Source organism: Lepidochelys kempii, chromosome 5 (genome assembly GCF_965140285.1).
Source record: "Lepidochelys kempii isolate rLepKem1 chromosome 5, rLepKem1.hap1, whole genome shotgun sequence".
NCBI lineage: Eukaryota > Metazoa > Chordata > Testudines > Cheloniidae > Lepidochelys > Lepidochelys kempii.
In genome coordinates, this window is record NC_136384.1 from 65,662,690 (window position 1) to 65,685,996 (window position 23,307).

Here is a 23,307-nt window from a genome sequence, read left to right on the forward strand (position 1 = left end):
CTATTACATATGTTGTCGCCCCCCACCGCCCGGCGCGGGGACATTCTGCACCCCCACATCCCACCCCACAGCCCGGCGCGGGGACAGACACCCTGCACTCCCCACCCCATCGCCAGAGCGGGGACGCTGCCTGCCTGCACCCCGGTGTCTCTCCCAGCCCAGGCTGCCTCAGGCGGGGTTCGCCGGGAGACGTGAGCAGTGGCTCGTCGGGCGCTGGGGAGGCCGCTCCAGCGGGCGCGGTGCGCGGCTGGCTCCCGGCGCTGCTCTGCGGGGAGGGACGGGAGGCGGAGCCGCGGCCGGGCCGGGGCAGGCGGCTCTGCCTAGGGGCGGGGCGGGCTCGGCGTCAGGCTCGGGGGAAGCGTCGGGTAAAGCAGCGGCCGCGGGCAGGAGGAGCCGCCAACGCCAGAGCCGCCGTGGGCAGCGGGTGAGTGCGTGGGGCTGCGGCCCCCGGGGAGTTGTGTCGTTTCCTCCCTTCCCCAGAGCTGGGTGCGGCCACCCCCGTCTTCTCTTCCCCGGGCATCTGCAGCGTTCTCCCCCGCCCGCCTGGTACAAGCGCCCCCTGCCCAGGCACCCCCCGGGCACGTGTTTCCCGGCAGGGAAGGGCACCTACCCCGCCGCGCGCCCCCTCGTTCCCTGGCCCGGGCTGGGCCACTGTATGGGAGCAACTTTTCCTGGGGGCTACCGCCCCCGCGTCTGGCAGCGGCCGGGCCCGGGCCGGCCGGGCTCGGCTTGGGCAAGGGTAGAGCGTGAGTCGCCCCTAAGGCTTGGAGGCCACCAGCTGCTCCGCTCCTGGGCCAGGGCTTCCCCCGCTGGTTTCCGGGCCGAGGGTCTGTGCTGAGTCGGGGGCGCTCCTCGCCCAGCTGCTGCGGAGAGAACGGGTCCCTCTGCTCTTGCGGGCGGGGGCGGTAGTTGGGGTTTCTGTTGCAGCCCCTGTTGCTTAGCGGTTTGTGTCTCCTACGAAGAAACGACCATTTTTTTGTGTTTTCCTGGTTACTTCGGGATTTAGAAAGTCGCTTTATGGCTTCCCGTTTAATGGAAGACTCACACCCCTTCCTGTGTCTGGAGTGGTGGATCAGCGCTACTTGACAAGTGTGTGTTTCTCATCCTCTAGCTGTACCTTCATATGCTGTTCTTTCTACCTTGCCCAAGAAACACTTCAGTTTCCCTTTGACCAAAGTTTCTTATGCTGCATTGCTTACATATATACACACACAGGTACATCTTTGATATGATAGTAGCACAACAAATCTCGTAGTATTTGTCCTGGGGTGAGAGGAAGAGTCGGTAGTAGAGTCAGGTATATTAAAGGTGGTGGTGCAGCTTTTTAAATTGCAGTTGTCGGTAGTGCCATCTTGTTTATCATGGACCTGACTTATCCGCTATTGAAAGTGCTTTTCATTCTTACACTTCACGTTTGAAATTGTTTATGTTCTGACTTCTGTGCACTTACAAGGTGAGCAATGAAAATCAATTAAATGTATGCTTTTGGTCATAGTTTCACTTTAAGCTACCCAGCACTACATGTTCTGGCTTCTTCTGTCAACTGGAGAACACTTGTTTTAAAAACGTCTGAATTCCCCATGTGAATATTTGAGAATTAGAAACCTTTGGGTGTTAGATTTTTATAGAAGGTTGTTTTTGAAAAACATAGCCATTAGGCCAAAATGTAAATTGACACTATCCCTGTAAAGTTTTGCATCAGCATATTTTGGAAGACTCTGTAAAGATGATATGAAGACATAAAAATGCTCACATGAGAAATAATGAGTTACACACACACAGAGCTCTCCAGAGAAACACAGTATAAATTACCAAATGTTAACCTACAATGTAACTCAAGTATGGGTATTAAAATAGAAACACTAATTATCGAAGCTCCTTATTCAAAACCAAACAAAAAAATAACAAAACCACAGGCTCATAGCTTGGTATTCTGAATCCTTCCTACAATGCCAGATGTCAAACAAGGCCCCACCATCCCTATCTTCCCTGGGCCATACTTTACATGTCCTTTTTGTGTGGTAGTGTACTGAAAAAAATATAATGAACCTTTGATGGTCCCAGATTCCAGAAGCCAAATGCTGACTTTCCAGAAATCTTAACTATAATTAGCACTTTTTTGATCAATTTAGATTTAATTAAAAATAAAACATAAAGTTCCTATCTGATGATTTAAAATTCACAGTACAAAATAAAATATAAATGACTAGTCATCTCACCTTGTTAACAGAATGAATCAACTAATTCCTGGATGACGAAATAAACTCAGAACAGCATTAGGGGTTAGATGATGTGGTGATTAAAACACTCCTGACAACCTGGCACCTTCCCTGGTCTAGTGCTCCCACCATGGGAGTTGTACCAGTGGTGAAAAGATGATAAATTGTCGGGAAAGGGCTAATAACCAAAAGGTGTGTGTAATATCTAGGTCTTTCTACTGCAACTAGGTCAGTGCAAGTGGAGACCTGCACAGAACTCGTTGAACTCAGTAGAGGTTTGTGCAGGGTTCTAAATCTACAGATTGAGTTGCAAAAACAAGGTCTTAAATTGTATTTATTATCCTGTTAAATTTGTTTATGAAGCAAGGGAGGGAGCTCCAAATCAGGGGACTTCCAACGGGGGTTTAGTTTGAACACCTTACTTCCTCTATTATTTTGGAAGTGACTTAAACATGTGCAATGGGTGTCACAGTGTTTAGACTGAGACAAAGTTTGGTCTTGAATATATGTCTACAATTGCCATGATTGCAATGAATTATACGCATGTATGTAAGGGCAGAACCTCTGTATAGCATATTACCTCCTTGTTAAGTATTGTTATGGCTCAAAGTCAGGGGTGAAAGTAACACAGAGGACTTACCAAAACGGGGGCTGGCTCTGGCCCCCAGAAGGAGTGGGGCCTGAGGCGGAAGGGCAGGGAGGGGGGGGTCAGTGTCCCCCAGCCAGTGCATCCGCGCTGCCTGGCCCCTGCTGCCCAGGGCTCTGACTGTTGCCACGTCAGCAGCAACCAGAGCCCCAGGACGTTTTAAATTGCCGGCCCTGGGGCAGCAGCTCCTTTTGCCTGCTGGTCCCCCCCCCCCCCCCCCCGCGAGTGCTTTAAGCTGGGTCCTTTGCCACGGCAGCGCTTTAACATCACCTGCGTTTGGGTCGGTACCGGGGGCCACTGTTTACTGGTACCGAACCGGCTTACTTTCACCCCTGCTCAAAGGGAAACAGGTTATAATCTTGTCATTGTCTCAGTGCAAGAGCATGGGGACCTTCAAAATTAAACTGAAAGGTTGCAAAATCAAAATTGTAAATGGAAAAAATATTTTCTGCTCACACATAATTGGACTGTGAAACTCACTCTCACAGGATGTCAACAGAACATAAATTTAGTAAGATTCACAGAGGGATTGGATGTTTATATGGATAATAAAGATATGTAGTGTTAATCTTACTTCCGAAGTTTGTCTACGTTAAAATCTCATGCTTCAGGGGTTAAACCAGGGTTTAAATTCTCATAGAAGTATTTCCCAGAGCTTGCAGCTTCTGCCTTGCGGATTTGAAAAGCTCTGAACAGCTCCGGCTGAATTTAAACCCTGGTTTAAGCCAATATCTAACTTTTAGGATGAGACTTCATGGGGGCAAGTTATACCTCACTTATGTAGTGTGGGTTTTTGTACCTTGTCAGAGGCATCTGGTTCTGGCCATTGTTGGAGACAGTTCACTGGACTAGATCATGGGTCTGATCTACAATGGCAATTCCTATGTATATTATCAAAACTTGCTTTATTATTATTTTTTTTTGTATTTATTCAGTTTCTACCATTTCAATCCAAGTTGAAATACTTCCAGGCAAAAAGAGAACTCTAGTGTAAGACACAGAAATAACAATATAGATTATTTGTAAAAATAATCATAAACATCTTACAGTCCATTAAAGTAACACAAGTAACTCCATCTCCTCCAAGTGTGTGTGCACACACACAGTTCAGAGCTTTTGGGCTGATGTGAGAAGGAAAGATCTACTCTATATGCAGCTTCGGTTTTGATCTTACTCTTTGCTGGATACCTCCAGTGCCTTTCTCTAGCCTGTTTTTGTGGATATAGGGAGACCTTTTTCCAGATTTATCAATCTGATGTTTTTTTAACAAATACTCATTTCATTCTTTTTCCCCTCTAAACTGTTAGGTGGTTTGTGGCAAAGAGATATCTTAAAATAAATAAATAAGACAGGAAAACTTAAATTGGTGCTCATAAAAGCAGTGTCATTCAAAATTATTGCCAGTTATGGCACATTTCTTTAGTTTTTAAGGGCTGAATTTTCAAAACTCAGCTAAGTTGTGGTGAGGTAAGAGTGGTCTGTAGTTAAGGTACACGACAGATATACCCCAGTGAGATTTGGGATTCAGTTCCTTCTTCTGTTTCATACTTCCTGGGTGCACAAATCTCATCTCTTTTTATCTCAGTTCGTCATTTTTTAAACGTATATAAATACATCCCTACCTCAAATGGGAGTCGAACATAAATTCATGAATACTTGTGAGAAGCCTGGACACTACAGTGATTGGGAGGAGGAATATAAATACATAGTTAAATGGCCAAAAATGCTTGTTGCACATGAAAAATTAGTATCTGCGTGCACAAGTACAATGTTTGCATATTCAAATAGTATCTTTTGAGCACAATGGTTGAAAGTGTGTATTTTGGAGCTGCAGTGTATGCAGTGATTTCTTAAAAGCTGATCGTAAAATCTGCACACATAGTGGAGACCCTATTGGTATACAGAGAGCTGGTGTCTGAACATGACGTGACCGTAGTTGAAACAGGAATAGGTAGAACATTTGTAGACGGAAATTATTTCAGTGGGTGTTTCTGCTTTAAAATCACAGTAAACTGGCATATTTCTTTGCCAGTATGATCATGAGTTTAGTGAACGTATTAGAGCTGGTTAGGAATTTTCCATTGCAGTCTTTTCAGTGAAAAAGTCAGTTTCTGCAAAATAGATGATTTCTGCAGGGAAATCTCATATTCCCAAAAACATTTAGATTTTCCATTGTGGGAAAAAATCAAAATGAAGTATTTAGTTTGGGAGCTGGTCAACATGAATCAAAATAGTACAGTTTGTCAAACTAAATCAAAATGTTTTTGTTTTGTATCCATTAGACCTTGGTTTGCAGCTTGTTCAGGGTAAGTCCCTGGTGGGCTGTGAGGTGCTTTGTTAATCTGAGCATCCGCAGGTGCAGCCATTCGCAGCTTGCAGTGGCCACGGTCACTTTTTCCAGCCAATGGGAGCTGTAGAAAGTGGTGGGAACCAAGTTTGGGAACCCCTGCATTAGACGTTGGTCTGTTTTTGCTGGAACTGTTGCAGTGCATAATGTGAAATGAGGTTTGGATACTCATGCCCCCATTCTCAATGAGCTGGGTTTCCCAATATCAGTTCAACAAGGGGGGTGGGAGGGTAGCGGAAAGGGAAGGGGGTTTTCTGCTGCATTGTGGGAAATGCAGTCCGCTCAGGAAATTTTGCTGGTAGATGAGAATAGTGTGTGAGGGAACCAAAACCAGAATTTCCATGAGTTACCACGGCAGCTCAGGGGTCACAGATAAATGCTGAAACAAAACATTTAGATCTAGTTTGACAAACCAAAATGAAATGTTTCTATTCAGGAAAGTCATAATGTTTTGGTTCAACATTTTTGAACCAATTTTATTTGAATTTTCTGTTGCATGATAAAATTTCATATATGACTTTGTCCCAATTTAAGATAAAAACAAATGTCAAAATATCAGAAGGGATGGGAGTAAATATCGTAAGTACATAGGAGTAACAGACACTACAGAGAGCTGCTCTTGTACCTAAGGTTGTAGTGAACTCTTTTATTATGAGAAAAAGAATATGACCATGTAATTAAAGACAAAACTGTAATGTACGTACAAAAAAGGCAGGGTTAAGGTTGCATGGCCCACCACAGCTTTTGGATATTAATGTTCTCGAAACATAAGTTTTTGAGTGGAACTTATTTTATGCTTGTCAATTATCAGTTTTCCTTACAATGAGTGGAGCAGAAGCAGCTTGTTTATAACTTTGTTGCACATCAGGCTATTTCTGGCCCTTTTTGTTCAGTGTCAGATATTTCTGCTTTGTTTTTCAAGTCTGTTATCTATACTCTTCTTTTAAGAAGATATTTTGATATTGTTTTGGTCTGTAGTCTAGTGAGCTACCCTAACTGTGCAGATAAATAATTTGTAAATCGTTTCTAGAAGGATGTAAGTAGACAATGTGCAAAGAGCCTTCTGTTAGGAAGAATTCTTTTCACAGTGGTGAACAGAAATGAGACGCTTGACCTCTGTCTAAGGAAAGGGCTCTGCAATCGTCAGTGTAGAAGAGCTTTCTCTTCACAGCAGGCATCCAGTTATAGACCCCGGTGGCTATAATAATGCCTAATAACTATAGCCCACTGTCTTTTCCTCCCATAGCATTAATTTGCTTCATTATTGTTATATCAGGATATTAAATGAGATTAATCCACAGGTTTAGGTAACAGAGATATATAGTGCTCAGTTTTTCAGAGAACAAATGTATGTAGACAATAACTTAGTTCGTTTCTGTTATGATATTAAACTCTGTGTTCTATGTGATACATCTTTCTGCAACTGACAAAACAATTTAAATAGTCTGTTAAATGAAATTACAAGGTTGAAAAGCTTCATGTATCTTATTTCTATTTCTAAAGTTCATATAAATAAATATACCTAAATGGTCCTTGTTTTTCTTTTAATAAAATCCATGCCAGAAGTCCAATACTCATGACAAGCCAGACAATAACAAAAAATTGTCTGTACAATAGCATTGAGGAATTGAGAGAGAGGGGATCTTAACACCAAGTTTCAAAGGGTTCATGCAATGAGTGAGTTAAAGAAATGTCAGGTTAAGAATCTTAGAGGTTAAAAAAAAATCCTCATGTATTGCTACTAACATACCGTACATTATTAAACTGAATTTTAAAAAAATCTGTTTTTTTTCTATTAATGCTGTTTAGTTTACTATGTACACTCAAGCACTCAGACAATGAAGATAGCCTAGTCAGTTTTAGTATCTCCTGCACGAGCACAATGCTGTAGATTTCAGATGCTTCAGGAGTGGGAGTTTACTGTAAATAAGTGGGGTTTTTATTGGCCGGGGTAAAAACCTTGCTTTTACAATGGTGATATGCTTATGAGTAAAGATGTGCCTAAACTGACTTATGAAGCATAAGGACAATTAATTAAATGACTTAAGACTTCTTCTATAACTCTGATAAGTAGTGTTTGAAGGTACTTTTACAGGTGAAAATAAAGCTTTTTAAACTGTTGCAGGGACTTCTTTTGAAGAGTGAAACCACAATTGTGTCATCAAGAGGCATGATAGAATACCATGACTGCTATGTTGTATGGAGGAGCTGGTTTGCTATGCTTTTGGAACCAGACATTTAAAAGACTTCCTTTTTCGTGCTGCAAATTATAATCAATTACTATTCACAATAGAAATTGCTGTTTTGCAATTTTGTATGCGGTTATGAATCTATGCTACCATAAAATTATCCTTTTACAACTCTATTGCTTTCTTCATCTACATCTGGCCAGCAGGCTACAGGGCTTTCTTACAGAGGCAGAGCTCCTTTACTGGTGGATGCTTTGTCCCCTCAGTATGCTCTGCACCTTTTAGCCTGTTCATATTCTCAAGTTAGTGCAGAATGTGGCTGTGTGCTTATTGAGCTGAGTGTTTTGTCCCTGAATGTCTGTGTTCCAATGCTCCCGGACTGAAATTAAGGTGTTGATTTTTGAGCAATGAAGCCTTGAATGGTTTTGGACTAACTTAATTGACAGAAACCTTTTCTCCCCATGTGGTATATTTATGGTTACAATCAATAGAGGCTCCTAAAATAGAACATCTTCAGACGGGCAGAGCATTCTCCATGAGGAGCCCTTAATCAGTGAACATTCTTATCAGACCACCACATTAATGAATTGCCTGAATGCCAATCTTCAGGGCTGGCAGCAAGACTCCTCTATTTCTTGGGCTTTTAGGAAATGTTCCGGGAGGGTTGATATCTCTCTTTAGAATAAAGAGGTATTTTTCATCTCATGGCAGATTTTATGTGGATGTGGTATATGTTTTTACATTTCTTATGTAGACCATAATTTTAAACAAAATCTTCTAAATTTTTGGAAATGACCTTTTTAAAATAAATGTTGTCTCTATGAAGGGTAACATTTTCAAAAGTGCCCAACTCCATTTTCAAAAAAAGTGAAAATATTACACTGTATAAAAATTTTTAAATGGTCATTTCCAAGCAGTTTAATAGAAAACAAGTTCTGAAAAGATTAAACACAAGTAATCCCTTCTAGATAACTTATATATTTGTATTTATTTAAAATCATTGGTACACTATTAACTGGCTTTCAAATATATACTCGCTATCTTCAATGGGCTTTTTGAAATTGAGGTGACTTTGGTTGAAACCAGTTTTACCCCAGTTAGTTTTATCTTTGTGCACACATGTGCTCTGTGAAGTCCGAGATGCTGAATATAATTGGACTAGGAACTACTTCCTCACTGCAGTGGAAGCTGAAGGTTAGAAATACCAGTGTGTGGGGTTTGATATTTTTGATATTTAAGACATTTTTCTCATACTTCTAATATACTTGATTATGAGTGTTCAGATTAGAAAATAGTGTCAGGTAACTTGCTTCCAAAATTAGAGGTTGCTCTCCTTTTCCAAGTTATTGCATCTGAAAATGATGGTAGCCTAGATAGGTGCTATTGGCAAGGCTATTTGCAACATTTCACTGTGGAGAGGATTTCTCTTTACTCCATCTGTATATAAAGTACATAAGCATTGCTAGTTATGTCCCTCTGTGACAAGTTGATGTGTGTATTAGTTGAGTAAAAGGCAAAATGCACATTATTCTGGCTTTCTCGTCTCTTTTTTAATATAGAGAGATCAAGTTCACCAGTCGAAACTCACTTTAAGGGGTGGCATTCTCTCTGAAGACACTAGTTAGGAAATAAGTGGAAGTCAGTAATTATGCTAAAACGATTTTAAATTATAATTCTCAGTACTATCCTAGTTACCGTTCTGGAAACTTAAAGAAATGGTGGGTCCTCTTCCAGAGGTCTGTTAATGATTGACAGCTTTGACTGCCTCCTTTGCTGCTCAATAAAGGCCCCCTCCTATAGGAACAGATTGATGATTGTGCCATTTCTGATAAGAATTTCACAGGCATGAAAAGGTTTTCTTTATGACTCAATCACAAAATCTAAAGTGGGTTTAAATTGTTTGTTAATAAGGCACAGTGATTTATATAAAAATACCTTCTAATTCCATAATAAAAAATTGCCCATATAACTTACTTGGGAAGGGCAGTTATCTTTCATATTACCCATAACTCTAAAGCTGTGATGATGGTGGCAGTGAGTTGTTATGGCCTTTCCTTTGTGGAAAGGAGCTTAATAACTTTATCATGCCAAAGGGGTGTCCATAAATTTATGGATCATGGGAAAAATAACTCTTCTTGGTGAGAACAATGTGTATTTCTCTCTAAGTGGTCAGTAATTCACAGCAGTGGATGCAGAATGGTCACTTGCTGTAGCCAGGGTAGGGGAGAAATGTCTGTGACACGTCAGTCTCTTCTGAACATAGACTGATATCACTTGTTCATGTGAATGCTGGTTACATTTTCTTAAAGTTGCTGAATAAAATATTTTTATAACTGTTAGTTATGGTACAATAAACCTATAACACTGAAGACTGCTCTTGTAGATCCTCTTTGTGATGCATCTGGAGCTGCTTTGTAATTTCTTAATATTGTATGTTGACGTGGTTATTGAGATGTGTTCTGTATGACTGTTGGTTTTAACACAAAGTGAGACTTTCTGAAAAAACAAGCAGGAATAGAAAGAATGGCTCAAGATAAGGTATCTCTCTGCAGACCTGTGAGCGGTTAAGGGGCAATGCCAGGACTACTAGCTATGGAGATTTTTGCCTTCTCTCCAGATAATTTACAAAGCTGGCTTAAACCAGGACAGGAAAAGGCACCACAATGCAGGTGATCAAAAGAACTCTGGCAGGCTTATTAAAGAACACATTCTTGAGGGAAACACAGTGGGGAAGTTAGTTGTTTTGGAGAGTCAGGCTGAGCCACAGGATGGGGGTCTGAAGAAGTTAGGGCTTGCTAAATTATTAGGGGATGGTAAGTCTTTAGGTAAGATAGACAAACATGTAGGCTGTTTGTTTTAAAACAATTTTTCTTGAAATGCTTTGTTCCTACTGCAAAATAATCAATATTGTTATTTTCAGAGAACTGTCTGATCACCATATACCACTGGGGAAGAACAGCAGGTACCTAAAGTCAGCCGGACCTGCTGGGTAGGAATGATTGATACACAGGGTACTGTAGCCCAGGGCCAGGTCCAGGCATGGGAGAATATCTGAATTCCATTGCAGGATAGGGAAAGGGATAATGGTGCAGTTAGCCCTGAACATTGAAACTCTTGTCTTAAGAGAGATCCTCAAGCTATCACTAAATGTAATGGATAGTTTTATATTTCACCTCTTTAGGAGAATGTCCTTTTGTTGTTGTTGTTTTTGTTTTGATTTTGTCCATCAAGTAGCTGCTTAAGGCAGCTTTCAATGGCTCTTTGTTTGAGTAAACCCTTAATTTTCCAGGTTTGGATGTATGCATTTCAGAAGTAATGTCTGTCACAATATTTAACTTTAAATTACTGTATCAAAAATATTCTTTGCAGCTTATGCAATGGTATTAAAAATAACACCCAAGAATACACAAAGGCAAATAAAAATATTATCAATCTGAAAATATGCAATCCTAGAACAGCAAAGAGAAGATAAAGGAGCCCCAGCAATCAGGAGAGGAAATATACATAGTCTTTCATATGCTTAATTATGTTGTCCTCTTTTTAAAGAGCAGGCAAGAAGTTGCTACTGCAATGTGCATGAGTAATAAATATTTCAGGTTGGAAATGACTGGACATATGTAATACAGGATTTATATATTGAATATTTTTAAATTGTTGTGTGAGTTGATGATGATCTCCTGGTGAATCACAGCTGCCCCAGGATTGGTGGTGGTTAAACTAGTTGAAGGCTAGTATATCTCATTGTTTGGAGTGCTTGACTTTCTGGCTTCTGTCCACAGTTTGACTTTATCAGTACAGAATGCCTGCCTCATGGTTTAATGATAACTTGAATTTAAATAACTTAACCAGAGGTTTGAGAGGAGATGGCATATGAACTTTTGCAAATTAAACTGACTTCTTTATATACATAATTTATGCAGGCTTATAGGAACACTGTTCTTGAGGCTAGGAATAGATACAGCAAGTAGTTAACCATAGATGTTGTGTGGTGGCAAATCTGATGTAGCTGGAATATCTCTAGCCTTGGACAAACATACTAGTAATTCAGTCAGGTGACAATATACTGTGTGATAAGCAGAGTAGAAAAACCTGGATAGAGTCTCTCTCTTTGAGACTTTTTTGGCTTTCTGTGTGGAGAAGATTAATCAGGTAGGAACATCCTGTTTATCTGGCTGAGTTGTGGGCCATCTTTTTTTTTTTTCAGAGGAACAGCCGTGTTAGTCTGTATTCGCAAAAAGAAAAGGAGTACTTGTGGCACCTTAGAGACTAACCAATTTATTTGAGCATGAGCTTTCGTGAGCTACAGCTCTGCTCAAATAAATTGGTTAGTCTCTAAGGTGCCACAAGTACTCCTTTTTTTTTTTTTTTTTTTCTCTCCTCTTACTGGCCTGAGAAGTTTGATATCAATCCTTGTTTCTCATTTGGGATGCTCAAGGCCTACCAGCTCTTTTTTCCCCTCATCATCAAAGGTGAGCTCCAAATCAGGTTCAGAATAAATTGAACAGAATGAGCAGTTAATTCACCAAAAGCTACCATTGATGGTCTGGACTATGGAATTATATCACTCCATTTGAGCACAGTCACAAGGGAATCCACAGCTTTTCTTGACTAATCCAGTTGATGCTTTAAAAAATGGATTAAAAAAAAATAAGGGGCTAATTTGAGTCTACATCCCAAATCTTGTCATGTGATGTGATGCAGAGTTATATTGTTTCCTACTCATATTATTCAATGTTAAGTGATGCCTTAACATTGAATAATAACATTGTAGGGTACAACCAGATCTTGTAATGTGTTAATAAATTGGAGATGGTTCTTGGCTATTCACAATCTTAAGGAATCAGTTTTCTGAGGAAGTCAGGATGTTTCTACCAGACTTGTAACCTGGGAGATTCTCCTTCCTCACAGTGATCTAGTTCCTGTCACAGGATTTTGCCATTGAAACTCCTTCTGCTGTGAGCTACCAGCAGGGCATCTCCATCACAGGCAGAATGTGGGAATTTGTTTATTCTCTTACGTGACCACTTGTGAACATTCTTTGCATTGGCCGCCAGTAGAAAAAGGAGTGAATTGCAAATATGATTTGTTGAGATGCAAAGGCTAAAAAAGACTGGATCCAACCTATGTGAAGAAACTACTCTGAAGAAGGTTTATTGGCCTTTCTGGACTGTGCTCATCTTCAAACCTCCACTTGATGGTGCTGTCTGCTCACCTTAGTTTGGAGGGGTGGTCCCAGAGCTATGAGGGAGCCCACAACTGGAGGTCTGTATTAATCCTTCTCTCAGGAGGAGGAGGGAAATTAGACAATAAAACTTACTTTATTTTGTAGGTTGTATGGTGCTTGAGGAACTACTAGTATTTTTGTTTGTTATTGGCGTGTTTTGTACATATCTAATTGTATTTTTAATAGTAAAGCACTTTGCATCAAAAGGACACCTATTTTTTTTCCTGTATACAAATATTTTAGTGCCTTAGTTTTATGTAACTTATGTGGGAAAAGAATTTCAGATATTCTTTGTAAGTTGATTTTTGGCTTTATTTATCTGACAGTGTGTGTCATTTAAAAATACATTTACATTTTATATTTGTTTGCTGTGCAACACTTTCTGTGATGAACCCATCACATGTTTCTCAATTTCCATTACACTTTATCCTATAAATGGTAAATTATGTGGAATATTGTGGGTCAATGTCCTGGCTGCTGCTTCTTGCAGCCCCCGTTGGCCTGGAGCAGTGAACCGCGGCCAGGGGGAGCTGTGATCGGCCAAACCTGTGGACGTGGCAGGTATGCAAACTGGTCCGGCCCGCCAGGCAGCTTACTCTGACGGGCCACGTGCCAAAGGTTGCCGATCCCTGCTCTATCCCATAAAGCTATGCTCCTCAGGCTCCCTGGACTACTAAGTTATGCCACTGTTCCTTAAGAACTCTCTAGGGCAGTAAAAGCTAGAGCTAGGAAAGGTGGGTGTAGGTAGTGGCTCTGGAGAGTTTTTAAAATTAGTCAACATTAGGAGGTGAACTTAAACAAACTGTAACACAATTTAGAAAAATAAATATTTGTGAATTTCACATAAGATTTATTTTTGTTCAACATTGCTTTGTAATTATAAAATAAACATAAATCCCCTTAAACATTCAGGATGACCTGTATGAAATAACTAACATGTAGTACTTTCCTGAAGCCACGCTGAAGTGTTTGTCTTCTAAAAATAAATAGTGATGTCATTAACCTTGAATCCATCTCTTTATTTGTATGCGTGTTGTTTACTGTCATTTTGAGTCAATTTGTAGATTTTTGAAGCTATAAATAGTGTGCTTGAAACATTTACTGTTGGCAGCCCCCCTTTCTTTTTTCCAGATTGCATTCTGAACTCCATTTTGTATGTATGTTCATATTGAAATTGGGTTACAAATAATTATCTTGGTACTACTATGAAATATTTAAAATACTGTTGAAGTTCTTCAATTCAGTGTACTATGAACCTGGGGAAACCTTTATATTGTTAGCTCCTTTGGATGGTGGCAGATTCAGTTTTAAAAGATGCAATTTATCAATTGCTAAGATGAGTCTGTAAATTTTTGGGGGAAGATATTATGCAGCAGAATGAAGAGCAAAGGTTGCTTTAAGTCCCTTCCCATATTATTGTCCCTACTAGGGCCATACCCAGCCGAAGTTAGAGCAGCCTTCTGGATGCAGTTGCACAAGTACCCTTGCCCATGTCTCCTCTCCCACTGGCTCCCAGTCCCAGTCTTTCTTCCTGGGCTCCTCGGCTCCTCATCCAATATCCGTGTGTGTCCCTCTGACGTTTGTCTCAGTATCTTTGTCTTCCCTGCCCCATTGGTTTTCAGTCCCAGTTTTCCCCCAGCTCCTCATCTGATCTCAGACTTCTATTCCTCCCTCCCCGATTTCCCTTGCTGGCTCCAAGTCTCCCCCTTCCACTCTAAGCTTCCATTCTCATCACCCCCACTCCTCCCTAGTCTCCTGGTCCCAGTCTGTCTTTTGTCCCATCTACATTTGAATTAGGCAGCTTCCTCCTCCATGCTGCCTGAACCCAGCAGAGAAGTAACTGAGAACACAGGTGAGACATTTTCTCTGCTCTCATTTCAAGTGTCTGGACTGGATCTGACATAGCCCACTGCAGTGCAGAGGTGCAGTTTCCTGGAAAGGGCTTCTCAACTGTGTTGTAACAAGCCCAGTCTGATGGAATCTTCAGGGAATATAGCTGCTAACATCTAGGTAGTCTCTACTAAGCATGTGTGAACTTCCATTATTTCCCCCCCAAAGGCTTATAACTTGGCCAAATTGGGGCCTACTTTCATGGAGGTGTTGCATCTGCCAAAGTTCAAAGCATGGGGTCATGAAAGTTGTTCAAAGAAATGGTCGCTAAAAATTTTTATTGTAGGAAAAACATTCTTTTCCCTAGCCTTGTTCTTGGAAATGGCTCGACAGTTTTGGATGAAATTATCTCAAACAAATTCACTTCAGCCCAAATGGTTAAAATATGGCAGAGTTTTATAAGCAACTGAAAACAGGGGCTTCTTTTTTATAGTGATGACGGTCAGCAAACATTAGTGATAGGTGGTACCACCAGCCCCATCAGTCATTAATTTAATACTACAGTTGAGAATCTTACTTTTCCTAGGTAGCTTAATTTTCTCTTTTTTTCCAATAACTCCCATCTCTATAGCCATATCATCAAAATATGTATTACCTACACGTGCTTGTCTATAGTTGGCTCTCTTATATCTGACTGTTTTCCTACATGTTTGAGTTTCCCGTGTACTGTAATTTGTGAATTCTGCACCATCTGTTGTACTAGGTTTACTTTTGTCACATGGCTTTTGGTATGCCTAATTAACTGTTAATGATTTTCAATTACTTAAGCAAATTAGGGAAGCCAACACTGAAGTGTTGCTTTATTGGGATTTAGAAATCTTCTATCTCAGAATACAAGTTTCTCCACTTTAATACCTATCTTTAGGTATGTATCCTTTTTCTGAATCATATTTTTATTAGATGAAGTCAGCCTGACTGAAGTTCATAGTTATGGAGCAGATTAGCATAGAATGGAGCATGCTTCCTGAGGACATTTAAGACTCCTTATCTCAGCACCGTTGGGAGATTGTAGGCAGGACAAGACTCTTTCTACAATCATTATGAACTTCCAGTAGAACAGTAAGCTTATGTTCTTAGGGAAAAGGTCTTTCTTCGGAAGAGTCTTTTCAGTGCTGGGTTCTCTGGGTTCTAACCACTTGATAAAGTTGGCTGCTTTAAACACTGATTTATGTCTCCATTGTTACATTTCTTTGGTGCGTATGAAGACTAACTTGACCTACCTGCTATCTAGGTCAGTTTGTGGTTGAACAGATGTATTTATCCATGCTAGTAGTTCAAGAACTTGAATAAGATCATTAAAAACATCAACTCAACACTGTGATAATACCTTTGGAAGTTAATTATTTGAGGCCTGAAATCCTACAGTATCAACAACTGTAATAATTTTGTATATTAGCTTTCATTAGACGCTACTCTTCATTGCACCGTCTCTTATGAAGGGCTGGGAATATTATCAAGGACAATAATTACAATTAATTACAAATTACACCTACTGATTCTAAACTTGTGGTAGTTCTCAAATTTCACTAAAAGGGACATTAGATTAACGTCCCTTCTGAAGCTGGACTACTTAAATTAACTTACTACATTTCTACTTCAGTGAAGTCAAGAAAGTTTATTGATTGTTTGTCACATTGATAGATCAGTGTGGACATGTCTTGGTCGTACCTTTCTGTTTGTTTGTTAAATCTGTGTTGCGGAGAGTTAGACTGACACAGCATTACTTCCCCTAACTAAAGCCAGGTCTGCACTACAGATGTATATCAGTATAACTGCGTCGCTCAGGGGGGTGAAAAATCCACGCCCGAGTGACATAGTTATACTGACCTAACCCTGATGCAGACAGTGCTGCATTGGTGGGAGAGCTTCTCCCATTGACATAGCTACTGCCTCTCGTGGAGATGGATTAGTTATGCTGACAGGAGAAGCTCTCCTGTTGGCGCAGGCCCCTCTTCACTTCAGTAGAGCAGCTGCATCGGTGCAGCTGCGCCGATGCAGTGTTTTAAGTGTAGACCTGCCCTAAAAGGGATTATTGGGGTCTACATTTCATAACTTTCTTTTAACTTTTTTTTAATTTTGTGGGTCAGTATTTTACTACATGTCAGTATTCTATGTATTGCTAGCAAATGCATGCCACTGTTGAGGCTATTTACTTAAAAACTGGCTGGCTGGCTGTTTTTAACTTACTGAGTGTTTCCTATTTTCCTTCCAGTTTTTAAGATAGGCAAATTAATCTATTGGTCCATTTCTGAGTTGTATAGAGTTACTTATATACACATCACATGGATATCAACCACTGTTCACCCATAATTTAGCAGTCACTTATTTCAGTGGCTGCCATTGTTACCAACTGTGCTTTACCCGAGGGTAGTGTTCTTACTTCTGATGTACACTATAGTCAGCTGTCTACTTTGGAGCGTTTGCTTCTTCCTGTCAATCCAGTGTCAATCTGAAGACAGATGAAATTGCTTTTAAAGAAAAAGCATGTTGGCCAAAATATCACATGTCCCAGGTAGGTGACTAGACAGTTATTTCAACCCCTGCAGCTCTTGTCGACTTCCATTTAATCTGAATAACAGAATTGCGCATACTGGGGATTAAAATATACATTGTATTAGTCTTTGTGTTTACTTAGGTATGTCATCTGAGCCAATTAAAACTACTACTGTAACACTCCTATTATCAATAATTTAACATATCCACCAGAAACGGGGGGCACTAATGGAGACCTTGCAAATCAGCTAACTGGATCTTGTCTTAAAGCAATCTAGTATGTTACATATCTGAATCCTCTGAGGCACTTTTTTTTTTTCAGTACATGAGCTGTCAGTTTCTTTCTTGTCCTCACAGTTTGAGGTATCCATAGTGGATACAAATTATATACTGTACATATTTCCAAGGAAATAAACCCTTTAGTTAATCCTGCTGTAAAAGCAAAATACATTTTGGCACAGTTTGACACAAATATGAAAGGAGGGGGAAGGGAAGAAAGTAGACCAACTAGACTAGTTGGCTTAGAAACTCTCTGTTCTACAGCACATGGAATAGGGAAAGCAAATACATCCCTTTCTCTTCCCGATGATGATTTATTTAGAAAAAAAATCTTTTAGTCTTGCTTCAGTCTGATGTCTTCTGGAGTTTATTTTCCAGGTCACAGTTTTGTTTTGTTTTTTTTCTCAAAAAGCTATTCAGAGTTTTCAAGAATGACTGTTGTGATGCTGTCTAAAGGGGAAGGTGACAGTCTACACTAATATGGTCACCACTGTTACAAAATTGTGATAAATCTTGAACAAGGTGTGCTTTGTGAGGTATCGTTCAGAAAGTCATCGTTTGAGTATTATCATCTTGTTATAATGTGTATATTGAGTTACAATCCTATAGCAAAATTTCATAACTTCACATGCAGTGTTGATACAGGAGCACTCATTTGTTGCTGGTTTGGTTAAATCTCTAGAATATACCACCCATGTGGGAGTGTCTGCCCAGTTTTTTAACAGTCTGACCTGCTGTGGCTCTCTCGGCTGTGTTCCATAGCGGGTATGCTGACAACTATATCATACCCATCAGTTATCCTTTGACAACTCTGGTTTATTTCTTGGCAATATGAAGGATTGTGGATTTTTTCTTCCCTGCTACTAAGAACAAAAGTTGGAAAAAATCTGGGTGGGCATAGGTATCCTGGATCCATAGGGTCTGGTCTATTCCCCAGGCTGCAATGAATCTCTTGTGCTGAATCCCAAAGAGTGCCACAGTTCCAAAGGGGCAGGCCTTTGGCCTTCAAGACTCTGAGACTGGGCCTTCCAGTACCAGTACTGTCTCTCTATCTCTGGCTCGCTTCATCAAACCCAACTAAGTCAGGCCCCTGTGCGAGGGTTGTACTAGTCCCCTTCAGGGTGCGCTGCTCTCTTAGTATTTGCAGCAATCAGCCAGCCAAGCTGTTATGGACTCCCTTTCTGACGCTGGCTCCCTTCCTTTTGTCCTTAGTACCAGGTGAGAGCTGCTGAGGCCCTCCCAAAAGCAAATTCTTACCCCATATTCTGACACCTTTCAGTCTATTGATCTCGAGCTGGGGGCAGTAATTGCCATTCTCTGCCCACCCAGCTCTGAAGGCAGTGCAGAAGTAAGAGTGGCAATATGACAACCCTCCTACAATAGTCTTGACCCCCAGCTCCCTGTGTCCCTCTTTTGGATCAGACAGTTGTGTGACCTAAACAAGCACAAGAGCAGGTTCTAAGGATATGTCTATGCTTAAAATGCTATGGCGGCACAGCTGCGCTGCTGCTGCACTTCAGTACAGACACTACCTGCTCTGATGGATTCTCCCATCAGCATAAGTAATCGACTTCCTAGGGAGGCAGCAGCTAGGCCAACAGAAGAATTCTTCTGTCGATCTAGCACTGTGTATGTACACTGAGGGTTAGTTTTTGGCTTAACTATGCCACTTAGGGGGTGCGTGGGTGTGTTTTTCACATCCCTGAGTGACTTGGTTAAGACAACTTAAGTTTCTAGTGTAGACCAGGCCTAACCTTTCTTCAAGAAATGCAAACTAGAGAGGGAAACTGAGGCACACATAGGAATAAAAATATTACAGAAAATTGTCACTTTGTCACAATGGGCTTAAGATCATAAATCTTTTTTTTTTTTCAAAGGACAACTTCAGAAACTCTTTCTTGTATGCAAGGGTATATTGCTAGAACATTCTCATTTAAGCTTCACTCCTCTCAGTTTTCTTTTTAAAAGAATACTGGTTCTTTTGTAAAATTTTTGGCTCATGCCAACAAAAGATCTAGTACTAGTTAAATAGCAAATTTTCTCCTGGAAGCAATTTTTCCTAATATTTTCCAGTCTAGTGCATACTTAAAGTTTAGTATTCTTTTGTGGGAGACTAATTATACATATTCTACACAGGCAATTTTACATTCAAGGGATGAGGAGTAGGGAGGTGATATTTGGCCTCTTTTTGTCTTGCCATAGATCACTGTTTCCAGATTTATTTATCTTTGTTGGAAAAATCCCACTTCAAATATTTTTGTGGTGATAAATTCTGTTCTTGCGGTAGATTCATAGTGATACTATTTATCCTTGGAATGTCAAATTTTCAGTCTCCAATCTCACTTGTTTAAACACACACCCTTTATTTGAATTAATTAAAAAAAAAAACTTGTCCATCCTCCCTTTAATAAAACAAGCAAACAAAATTGGATATTTTGAATCATCCTTTCTAATAAAAACCTAAGAAAATAGGCCTTTCAGTGTGTCCTGAAGGTGAGCTAAACTTGGGTCACGTTGGATTAAAGCGGGGAAGCAAATTCCAAAGTTGAGGACCCTCGAATGAGAGCTCCTTGTCACAGCTGAACGAATCTATGGATTGGCAGCCTCCCTGCTAATCTAGGCTGCCAGATGGCTAGAGCATGTAGAGAGAGGGTGGTTTCCCAGATGCCTGGTAATCAAATAATAAAGTCCTTTATTGATCAAAACTAACACTTGTAATTTGCACCTGGAAATTATTTGGTAGCCAATGCGTGGAACACAGGTACAACATTCCTCATGTGTGAAACACTGTAAACCAGTAAAGAGTTTCAGCATAAAAAAAAACTCAGATGCATTTTACCATGGTCTCTGAGAATTGTATCTCTTGGTCACAGGAACCAGACAACAAACATCAAAATTGAACACAAAAATACTCTATAGCTTGGGATTTCTTTCCCACACCCACAACTTCTGGGGCTTAGGAGAATGGCCTTCTCTCAAGCAGTCTCTCCCTACTTGTTCTTGGAGCAGCTGTTATGGCCCCTGCCTGGAGTATGTGTGTGAATCAGGAACAGGTTAGGCATTAGTGTATCTGCACACTGTTACAAATGCATTGTAATTCTCACTTTAGAAATAAAATCTGGAAGTGTCCAGAAGCATGGATAATGAAGACAAGATCTGCTGTACCCAGAGGAAAAATGTTCAACCTCTCTGCTTAGCGTAGATATAGAAAGCACTCTTGGCCTCTGACACTTTTTTTGGACATCCAGAAGCAGCACAGAATTCAACAGAAGCCCCTAGAATATGAACTTTGTAAAAAAGTGGGTATATTCAAAGGAGCAAATATTCTTTTTTTGCCATCCCCTCTGGTTTTCCCTACAGCTAACCAGCATCTCCTTTCTGTTCTGGATTGAGCTTTAGTCAGTTGTCCGTCTTCCAAGCACCAGTTTCAGCCAGACGCTAGGAAAAATCAAACAGTCTCACTGTTTGTGTCCAGTGAAAGAGACGTAAAGCTGTACTGTCATATCAGTGACTGTACTGGAAGCCATCTCCTCAGGCTGAACATTGAACAGGAAGGTTGTCGGAAGAGAACCTGTGGTTCTCTACATAAATGGTCCTTTAGTGTTAGTATATGCCTCAGAATAGCGCGCGCGCGCTCTCTCGCTCTGTGTATATATTCATATAAAAATGGGGGGTTGGAATTCTTGACTAACACAAAAAATGTAAACTGAAATATAATTTGAGTGGCAGCACTTTTATTATTCCTTCATAAAGAGTATAAATGTGTACTGCTGCACCTTCTCAAACTTTGCTGGGTATTGTGTGCATTGCTGTTCCCGCCTTTCTGGTATATTTTTAAAAGGAAGTGCTGGCTGTCTTTGGCAGTACGTTTAAAGGATCAATGTTTACAAGCAGTGAAATGCATGTGGGTATTGTAGTGCTGTATTCAGGTGCAGACTTTAATCTTCAGAGCTGTGCTTGAACTGCAGGAAACATCTACTGAACATCTTTCTTCCTGCATGCTTTCTCATATGGATATATTAATATAAGTGTCTAGGCACACGCTGGTTGTAAACACATTACACAAAGCATTTTAGAAGCAAAAGTGTTACTTCAGACCTTCTGAAATCTCCCCGCCCCCATTTTCTTAGCTATGGAGCAAAGCAAACCAACTGAGACAGAAGCCTCTTAAGCAAGATCCTAATTGAAGTGGTGCATACTTCAAAAAACCCATACAAACGCTCCCCTCCCCCAAACACCCCTTTCACCTAAACGTTGATATGTAGATGTGAACTTTAAAATGATAAATTAAGGATTGGAATAACTTGGTGAATATCACAATGTTGTTACCTGGTGTCATCTAGGATTTTTGATCATGCTGTGAGCAAGACTTTGTTTCTGGTATTATAGATAATTTATCGGATTGTCTCTTTATCAGGTAAAAGACTTTCATGAAGGAGTTATCTTGAGTTTAAGGAAGAACAGTAAAATGTTTCCAAAGGGGTGTGTATGTTTCACAATGGGTGGAACATCTGTGCCACAGTGGTATGTGCAGGAATGAGTGGAAGTGCTGCATTTAAGTCTCATCATGGTCCTGAAAAAACTTGGGAGCACTGTTGTCATGTTACATTGGCAAAGGTCTGTCTGGCAGACCCTACCTCCATAAAATTCTTTGTAAAGAAAAAGGCAAATGTGGTCACATGTCTGGCACTACAGGGCCTGAAGTGGACCAGACCAAGTAATTGAAATAAATATGCTTGCACGTGTAGTCCATATGTTCCATAACCCAAGACATGTTGATGTTGAACGATGAGGTGAAGTGAGCTCCAAACTATGTTGTTGGAATGTGGTATTCTGGAGCCCATTTCCAAAGCAACTGTACAAACACTACAACAGTTCGTTCTCTGCACACAAAGATGTTGGGGTTTGTGACAGACAATGCTGTTTACATGAGCACAGACTGGAGAGAGAGCCTGGAATGAACTGTTTAATACCATGTAGTTTGTGCAGTATACTTGCTAAGCTAGTTTTATAGGGCATTTAGGTGAACTTCTCAGTGTAAATGACCTTGCTGTCTCTTTGTGTTTATATATAGAAATACATCATTTTGACAAGATTAGCTCATGTGACAGCGTTGTAATTTTGTCCTAATTACAAAATATCAAATGTGATATTAAAGGTATATCACTGCATACAGCTGCATTATTGCAAATGCTTAAAAAGTATAAATAAGGTTCAGTGAAAAGTCGCCTTGTGTGTGGCAAGGCACTGGGGATTTTTAACCTGAAGTCACAGGGGAAGCATTCAAGCAAAGAACTACCAAAAACGTCATGGCAGGCTATGGACAAAAGCTGCATGACTACATTTTGCAGATAAAAGTGACCATTCTACTCTATGTAAAATTCATTGAAGCCTTTTGAATTTTTAACCCTTCAAGGTATTGTAAACTTTTTGAGGAGAATCAGGTCTATTAGAATTTGTACTTGGTCAGTGTAAAGAAAAGAGAATAGTTCAAATTTAGTAGTTAGGCCAACACTGAACTAGGAGAGGTGGATTTAGGTGTGAGGTAGGTGTGTGGGGTTGGCTTTTAAGTGTGACCATTATATTAGGTGGGGTATTGCTAGTATAGAGGAACTACTGCTTCCCTTATTACTTCCCCATGTTTATAAATAGTGTAATAAAAACAGTTACGGTGCATAACTACTCTTCTAGATTTAAAAAGTGACTGATAGTAGGATCTTAGAGTTATAAGGCACTGATTCATAGGGTCCAAGGCCAGAAGGAACCATTGTGATCATCTCGTCTGACTTCCTGTACAACACAGGCCATAAAATGTCCCCAAAATAATTTCACTGTCAAGGATTCAATGGAATGTTGTTACTTCACAGACTATATCTCCCAATTCCAAATAATGTACAGTATAACATAGAGTATTTTAAAATTTAAATTAGCCTTTATTGAGCTTTGATTTAGAGATGTCTAGCTGGTTTAATGCAAAACATGCTTGCTTTTTTGTGGCGAATTGGATTAATTAATCATGA

At 40.3% G+C, this 23,307-nt stretch overlaps 1 protein-coding gene across 10 annotated transcripts in view; it reads left to right on the forward strand.

Moving 5' to 3' along the window:
• Window positions 1-336: 336 nt before the first annotated feature.
• PAM (peptidylglycine alpha-amidating monooxygenase) overlaps window positions 337-23,307 on the forward strand; it is a 219,289-nt gene continuing 196,318 nt past the window's right edge. For all 10 annotated transcript variants that reach the window (XR_012158986.2, XM_073344599.2, XM_073344602.2 and 7 more), the window contains exon 1: window positions 337-424. The gene's annotated coding sequence lies outside the window, so the exon portion shown is untranslated. The remainder of the gene's footprint in view (window positions 425-23,307) is intronic.